Below are 9334 nucleotides of genomic sequence, written 5' to 3'. Positions count from 1 at the left end.
CGGCGCCGCGCCAGGGGTGGGGGAGACGTGGGGCAGGGGGAGGAGCGCGCCTGCCGCGCCCCGCCGTCCGCCCGGCGCCCGGTCCTCTTTCCGGGTGCCCGCGGCCCGCCCCGCAGAGCTGCACCCAGCCTGCTGCCCTAGCCGGAGCGAGCCGCCCTGCAGAAACGCCGGAGACTCCCTCTCCGCTTCGTGGTCAGCACCCATCCCAGCAACACCCTCTTGCAAGACTCCCGGAATTTACATTCCTTTGACCCAGGCCCAAACCCTGCTGATATTTTTTGGCCCAACTCCCCAGATTGCAGGCCCTCCCCATTCCCTTTAACACCTTTGAGAAATTGTGCTCTCATGGAGAACGTCTTCCTCCAGCTGTCCGCACTGCCCCTCTTCAGCCAGCACATACAGAGCAGCACGGAGGAGGTGACCCACATTCAGGATGTCAGCACGATATCTATACAGGGAGCGCATAGACCCAAAGTACACAGGCAGGCACTCAGCCCAACACACGGTCCACACACACACACACTCACCACTCACAGAATGCACACACTGCATATTCACACAAAATGTATACATGCACCAGGCACCCAGAGCCAACATATGTTCTATACTGAGGTTCTGGACACACACACACACCACACATACAACACACACAAAGTGCTCGGGCATCATGTACATACAGCCCACACTCTGAGTCCACCCTTACATGTTGTTTCAAGACTGCACTTTTACTCTCCAAGATAATTGTTGTCATCAGATCATCTCACAAAGGAAGGGTTACAGATGGTAACAAATCGGCAGGGAAAAAAACAGCTATGCACAGATATTTAAAGGAAAGACGAGCTAACACTTCTAACTTGAGGAAAGCAAATCACTTTATTTGGGAGGTTTACAAGAAAAAAAAAAAACCCACACACCAAGCAATATTTAACTGAAAGGCAATAGTGTGGCATCTATGCATCTGCCATCTGCCTTCCATATTGTCATTCCTTAATCAAGCCTGGTGGTGTTACAGTCTGCTTCACTGAAGAGTGCCTAGTTTTTTGTTTTGTTTGTTTTTTTTACCACAAAAATTTTTAAAGTGCCTCATCCTCATCCCACCTCTCTTTTGCAAAAGAGTATACGGATTTGACCTGAGAAGGCTTGGAATGGTAGCAAATCCACCACCCATTTCTTGACTCTCACCTCAGTTCTCAAACCTCTCGCTGTGAGCATTTCTAACGTGGAATGCTCTTGTGGCTGAGAGAGGGTAGGTGATGAATGGATCAGGCTGAGAAATGTTGGATTGCTGTCTTTTGGCATTTTCCACCCCAAAATTGCATGTTCTCAAACAAGAGACAGTACAGTGTCATAGTTAGGATGAAAGATTCTGGATTCGGACTCAATTTCCTCTCTTGTAAAATGGAAATAAGAATAGTACCTATTTCAAAGGATGGTTGTGAGAATTAAATGGAACAATACTTGTAAAATGCTTAGGACAATGTGTGGCGTGTAATGAGTACTCTAGCTGCTATTATTATTGCTGTTGTTGCTATGATTAAAATCCTGTAGGTAGAAATGAGAATTGTACGGCTGGAGGAAGCCTGTTCTGTTTCCCAGATGGTAGAGTAGGCACATGGGTTCTAGGTTAGTCAGGGGTTCCCTGAGCAAGGAAATTGCACATCCAGCCACACTGTGGTCTGCAGCAGCACGACCTCGGGATATCCACATAGGACAAGTCTCTGGAGTTGTTCATGTTCAGTGTGATGGCAATGTGGCATCACATCACTCACCTCTTTCCCCTCTCCCCCAAGCCTGGATGAAGCGAAACATGGCAGCAGGGTCAGTCCTGCCACATGGAAAATTCCACCATGACATGGCCATGTGAGTATAAGCAAAGCCACTTTGTAAGGACTTTCTGGCAACAGGTTCATTAGAACAGTCTCATGGCTGCTGCAATGACGTGCTGTAAGTAGCCAGCTTATACAGCACTGTACCATGGCCAGCCACTGCACTAGGTGCTTTACCTCGATGTACTCATTTATCCTCGTGGCACTTATGAAGCCATTTTACAGATGAGGAAACTGAGGCATAGAGAGGCTGAGTCACACAGCTAGTAAGCAGTAGAGCTGGAATTCAAACCCAGGCAATCTAACAGCCCTCTGAAGAGCAGGTTGGCGATATGAGTCAAAAGGAGGATATACTTCCTCCCAGCATTAGTTGATAGTCTTCTCCACATCTCTGGAAGAGTAAGGGGAAGCACATAGTTTTCAAGCCAGACAAACCTGGACTCAAATCTGACTCAACTCTTTATCAGGTGTATAATCTATATTAATTTATTTGAAAGCTCTGACCTTTCACTTTTCTTCATCTGTAAGGTGGGAACAATCATCCCTATCTCAGAGTATTGTTGTAAGAATTAAATGCAACCACATAAGAAAGAGGCCAGTACCTGCTTTTACAGTGTTCCCAGTTTCACTAGGTTTGGCCTAAATGGACATTTCCTTTCCATGCCTCTTTGATGACCCAAATCATTTATTAGGTTCACAGCTATTCCTGAATGCATGTTAAGTACCCTATGTATAAAAAGGCTTGGAGGTTGCTCTATTCTTTTTTTTTCTTTTGGCTGTGCTGGGTCTTTATGGCAGCAGCACGTGGGCTTAGTTGCCCCCCCCGACCAGGGATCAAACCCACGTCCCCTGCATTGGAAGGCAGATTCTTAACCATTGGACCACCAGGGAAGTCCCTGCTGCATTCTATATTTCTATTTTTTTTCCTCTGTGTTTATAACCTTTGACTCTGTTTTATTCTCTCACTATTATTTTCTCTCTCTTTTCTACTCTTCTTTTCATATAAGAGTAAGTTTTTGAGGTCTATTTTTCTCTAAATTGACTGTGAATTGAGAGGGAATGGAAAATGTTTATGTGTTAACTTACAAGAACAGTATAGTTATGAAGATAACAACACACATTAATGTCCAGTGTTGACAAAGTTGGGGAATGTGGGCACTGTCATATACTGTCATATACTGCTTATAAAACTGATACAGTCTTTTTGGCAATATGAATCAAAACGTATATGTACATATTTTCTGACCCAGAAAGTTGAATTCTAGGAAATTGTTCTAGGAAATAATCATTATCTACAGCATGTTTGTATCAATTAGCTTTGGCTGCATAACAAACCTCCCCAAACTTCATGGATTAAAATAGCAAACATTTATTACTTTTCATGTTCAGTAGATTGATTGGGTGGTTCTTGAGGTCTGGGTTAGCTCACCAGGAGCTGAATGGTGTAGCTGAATGACCTCATTTACATGCTTGGGCCTCAGCTGGGATGGTTGGGCCCAGTCTCTATGTGGTCTCTCCTTCCCCAGGAGGCTAGCCCAGGCTTCTTCATATGGTGGTCTCAGGATTCCCAGCAACAAAAAACAAGGCAAGCCCTAGTACATAAACACTTTTCAGGCCTCTGCTTGCATCACATTTGCTAATGTCCCTATTGAGCAAAGCAAGTCAGGTGGTCAAGCCCAGATTCAATGATGGAGAAATAGATTCTACTTTTTTTTTTTTAATATTTATTTATTTGGCTTGCAGGGTCTTAGCTGCGGCACGCGGGATCTTCACTGTGGCATGAGGGATCTAGTTCCCTGACCAGGGATTGAACCCAGGCCCCCTACATTGGGAGTGCAGAGTCTTAACCACTGGACCACCAGGGAAGTCCCAGATTCTACTTCTTTTTTTCTTTTTTTTTAATTTTATTTTACCATCTTTATTGGAGTATAATTGCTTTACAATTGTATGTTAGTTTCAGCTTCACAACAAAATGAATCAGTTACACATATACATATGTTCCCATATCTCTTCCCGCTTGCGTCTCCCTCCCTCCCACCCTCCCTATTTTTCTTCTCTGATTGCTGTGGCTAAAACTTCCAAAACTATGTTGAATAAGAGTGGTGAGAGTGGGCAACTTTGTCTTGTTCCTGATCTTACTGGAAATGCTTTCAGTTTTTCACTATTAAGGATGATGTTGGCTGTGGGTTCGTCATATATGGCCTTTATTATGTTGAGGAAAGTTCCCTCTATGCCTACTTTCTGCAGGGTTTTTATCATAAATGGGTGAATTTTGTCAAAAGCTTTCTCTGCATCTATTGAGATGATCATATGGTTTTTCTCCTTCAATTTGTTAATATGGTGTATCACGTTGATTGATTTGCATATATTGAAGAATCCTTGCATTCCTGGAATAAACCCCACTTGATCATGGTGTATGATCCGTTTAATGTGCTGTTGGATTCTGTTTGCTAGTATTTTGTCGAGGATTTTTGCATCTATGTTCATCAGTGATATTGGCCTGTAGTTTTCTTTCTTTGTGACATCCTTGTCTGGTTTTGGTATCAAGGTGATGGTGGCCTCGTAGAAGGAATTTGGGAGTGTTCCTCCCTCTGCTATATTTTGGAAGAGTTTGAGAAGGATAGGTGTTAGCTCTTCTCTAAACGTTTGATAGAATTCCCCTGTGAAGCCATCTGGTCCTGGGCTTTTGTTTGTTGGAAGATTTTTAATCACAGTTTCAATTTCAGTGCTTGTGATTGGTCTGTCCAGGTTCTACTTCTTGATTGGAAAAGCTATTAAATATTTGGGCCATTTTTCTCCTACAACAAATGTTCATCTCAGCACTGTCTATAATAACAAAAAAAAATGGGAGGGGATTCAATGTCTGAGAGTAGAGGACTTGTTAAATAAATCAAACATCCATACAATGGGATACAATGCAACATTTACAAATGATAGAAAAGAAGAGCTAATACTATCGGGAAATGTTCTCCATATAGAGTTAAGTGGAGGAGAAAAAGAATTACAAAATCTCATTTTATTGAAGCAAAAACGTAAAAAAGCATAGGTTAAAAAAAGAGATTGGAAGGACATGCAACAAAATGTGAATCTGAATGTATCTAATGATGAGGTTACTTTTAACTTCTTCTTTATGCTTTTCTGTATAATAGCTAACAATTCTATTGTCTAGCACTTACCTAAGCACTTTATGTATGTTAACTTATTTAATCCTCACAATGACCCAATGAAATAGAGTCTACCAATATCACTATCCAGATGAGGAACCTACAACACAGGGAAGCTTAATGACATACCTAAAAGTCACACATCAGCGAGAAGGCAGATCCTTGATTTGAATCTAAACTCCATGCTGTTAACTACTAATCTCCTTTCTAAGTCAACTGATTTGTCTAGGGTCAGAGTGTGATGTTTGATAAATGGACTATATCATCGGTTTTAAACCTTTCTTTAAAAAAATCACTAAAACCTTTTTATTGCAAATGTAATATACTCCAGAGGTAAACAGAATAAAAGATGAACTTCATTCTGCCAGGATCCCAGTACCATCCTCAGAGATAAACATTATTAGCAGTTGGGTATGTATCCTTCCTGATCTTTCTCTTATATTCATTTACATACCTAAATACACTGTTGTGTGTGTGTGTGTGTAAGTTTGCAAATGTATATATACACACATATGAAATCATACTCTACACTTGTTATTTGGTGATATTTTGGCAGGCCTTGGAGATCTTACTATGTCAATCCACACAGATGCGCTTCATTCTTTTTTGTGATTTATCAGCTTCTGCTAAATAGAAGAGTCCCAGAAATAACCTCATGGTGTAGGCTTCCCTTGAGTGGACAGGGTGGGAGCAAAGCGTCCAGGGAGAGCTTAAGAAAGGAGAAACATGATCATGAGAGATGTGAAAAGATGACCCCCAAATACTTGTAACTGATTGTATTTGTTTCCTAGGACTGCTGTAACAAAGTACCATGAACTGGATGGCTTAAAACAGAAACTTATAATGAATTCCCTGGCAGTCCAGTGGTTAGGGTGATGGACTTCCACTGCAGGGGCCGTGGGTTTGATCCCTGGTTGGGGAACTAATGTCGTGTGGTGCAGCCAAAAACAAACAAACAAACAAACAAACCCAGAAACTTATTCTCTTACAGTTCCAGAAGTGAGAAGTCCAAAATCTAGGCAGGGCCATGCTCTCTCAGAAGGCCCTAGGGAAGAATCCTTCCTTGCCTCTTCCATCTTCTTGGGGCCCTCCAGCAACACTATGTGTTCCTTGGCTCGCAGCCACATCACTCCTATCTCTGCTTCTTCACGAGGCCTTCTCATGTGTGTATATGTCTTGTTCACTTGTCCTCTTCTTACAAAGACACCAGTGATTGAATATAGGGCTAATCCAGTAGGACCTTAGCTTAATTTGGCTAATTAACATCTGCAAAGACCCTATTTCCAAATAAGATCTATTCTGAGGTTCCAGGTAGACATGAATTTTAGGGGGGGACCCTGTTCAACCCACTACACAGGCCTACAGTTCCCACTTGAATAAAAGTGTCATTAATACTCAATTGTCAAAAGGCATATTATTCTTCTGAGAATGTATGGATTAATCTCACTAGGTTTTGAGGGGCTTTCAAAAGAAATTCAATGCATTTTCACAAAAATCCAAGCAAACTTTACTTCATTTTAGCTGTGAAAATGAATTTTCATCTCATGGTCAGGGATGCAGAACATCAGAATTTAAGTAAAGGAGCATAATTTAAAGAACTCCCTCCAGGTCTTCCCTGGTGGTGCAGTGGTTAAGAATCTGCCTGCCAATGCAGGGGACACGGGTTCGAGCCCTGCTCCGGGAAGATCCCACATGCTGTGGAGCAACTAAGCCCGTGTTCCACAACTACTGAGCCTGTGCTCTAGAGCCCACGAGCCACAACTACTGAAGCCCGCGCTCTAGAGCCTGTGCTCCACAACGAGAAGCCCGCTCACCGCAATGAAGAGTAGCCCCTGATTGCCGCAACTAGAGAAAGCCTGCACACAGCAATGAAGACCAAAAGCAGCCAAAAATAATAAATAAATAAAAATAAGTAACTTTATATATAAAAAAAACTCCCTCCAAATTTTCACAACATAGTTGAAACATGTATTACTATATCTTTACAATTATGCACGTATGTCTTTTGCTTTAATCACAATCCAGCATGTACCTTACAGGACTAAGATTATTTAAGAAGGATCTCCAAGTTAAATTGTTGTTCGTCCAGTCTCCCTCATTCTGAGGGGAGAAACGAGAAATGTTTCAGTTCCTCACCCAGTGCTCTCATCCTATTCTTGGCAAGAACCTGGATGGCCCCTTTAGCATTTTTGGTAGGGGCAGCTCATTACCTCCTGAGACAAACCACTTCACCTCATGACAAGTTCATCTACAAAACTGTCATTATGTAGGTTCTATCATCTCTAGGCTTCACACTAGAACATGCAGGCTCAGAGAGGTATGCATATTACGCAAATGCATGAGAAAAAGATGGGAAGGATATATATGAAAGGTTCTGTGTGATTTTCCAAATTTCCCTAAAAGGTTACAGGTACAAATGAACTAATTTTTTTTTTTTTTTTTTTTTTTTTACGGTATGGGGGCCTCTCACTGTTGCGGCCTCTCCCGTTGCGGAGCACAGGCTCGGGACGCGCAGGCTCAGCGGCCATGGCTCACGGGCCCAGCTGTTCAGCGGCATGTGGGATCCTCCCAGACCGGGGCACGAACCCGCATCCCCTGCATCGGCAGGCGGACTCTCAACCACTGCGCCACCAGGGAAGCCCAAATGAACTAATTTTTAAAAACTAATTGTGGGGCCATCAGTTCAAGGCCACACAGAAAGTGGCAGAGGCTGGATTGGAACCCATTGCTGGACAACCCCCTGCGGGGGTGGAATTTTCTGGACTCTCTCCTAGTGACCCTGAGCTCCAGCTTCTCCTGTCCTTCCAGGTCTGGAGGCTCCTCTCACTCCAGATGGGCCTCCACCTCCAGCTTCAGCCCTCATCCCAGAGACTAGGACACAGCAGAGCAGGGTTTGATACGGATAGGATTATGGTCTTGAGTGAGGCCGGTACAGAGGCAACTCTGGCACTTCCCAACCTCGTCCTGAGGGCAGCCACCATGGCATTCGCCTTTGTGTCCCCAGGACTAACACGTGGTGAGGAGTTGCTGGAGGAAGGAGACCCAGCGCCAGGAGCTAAGTGATTTAGAGGGCGGGAGGAAAAGCGCTTCAGGGACAGTGGAGAACTCTCCGCCTCGAGTATGGACTGAACGTCCGGATGATAATTACCCTTATTAGCGCTGTCGTCACTGTCACCGGTGAGACGCCCCCTTCCCCCAAGGCCAGAGATTGCGCCAGAGCCCCAGCGCGCTAGCGAGCAGGTGACGAAGCCGCTGACGGCCAGAGGGGGAGGGGGGGAGAGAAGAGAGTGCGTTACAGTCCTTGAGGCGAGAGCTGTTACGCGATGCACCGCACCCAGGGCGGAGGCGTCCTCTATCCCTGCCCCTCTACCTCCGGACACAAACTCGCGCGCGCGACGCATCCTCAGGCGCTCCGGGCTTCCCCGCGTCACCTGCAGCCAGGGCGCCCCCCGCGACGCCTTCATTCATTCCTCCTACACTGCAAGCGCAGCGCGGGCCTCGGGGTCTGGGAGAACCGCAGGGCGCGGCGGGCGCTTTGAGCCCGAGTTTCGGCGGCTGCAACAGCGCTGGGGGTGGAGGGCTGCCCTGGTGAGCGCGCGTCGGCCCAGTTACCGAGAATCCTCCAAGAAGAGACCGAGACCCCCAGCCCTGTTGCTGGCGCCGAAACTCGTGCTCAAAGCGCCCGTCGCGCCCTGCGGTTCTCCCAGACCCTGAGGCCCCCATGTGTCACTACGGCACACAGAGGCCAAGAATGGAGACAGATACAGAAGAGCAGAGACACTTAAGAGATAGACGTAGACAGAGACCATGACACAAAGAGATATGGGGCACTGAGACAGAGACACAGACACATGGAGATAGACTGACATATAAATAGGCACAGACAGAAACAGAGGACAGTCAGAGAAACACAGGCTCCAGATGAACAGTTTAAGACCCGAAGAGCAACCCTGTACAAGACGGCGCCAGCCCCGAAGAGCAACCCTATACAAGAGCGCGCCAACGGCGGGGGCACCACCTATTGGCCTGAGCTATTCCCGCGTCCTGCGGGTTCCAGCACCTCTCCGCCGTATCCGACCCCCCGCTCCTCGCAGCGCTTCCGGTGTCCGCCTCCTGCACCCGTTGGCCGGTACCATTCGCCCAGCAGCCAGTCCCGCCAATGGCAGGACCCTCCCATTTTCGCTCCTTAGCCTCCGCAGAGAGCTGGGCCCGTTCCTGTCCGCACACCACCCCACCCCCGCGGCCGGCCTCCCTCCCTGCCCTGGCCGGTGTCCTCCCCACCTCCACTGCGCCCCGCCCGCCGCGCTCTGCGGCAGTCGGGCGCTCATCGTCATTCCGCTCCCG

Source organism: Neophocaena asiaeorientalis, unplaced genomic scaffold (assembly GCF_003031525.2).
Source record: "Neophocaena asiaeorientalis asiaeorientalis breed wild unplaced genomic scaffold, Neophocaena_asiaeorientalis_V1.1 scaffold225, whole genome shotgun sequence".
NCBI lineage: Eukaryota > Metazoa > Chordata > Mammalia > Artiodactyla > Phocoenidae > Neophocaena > Neophocaena asiaeorientalis.
This window is presented reverse-complemented; position numbering follows the sequence as displayed.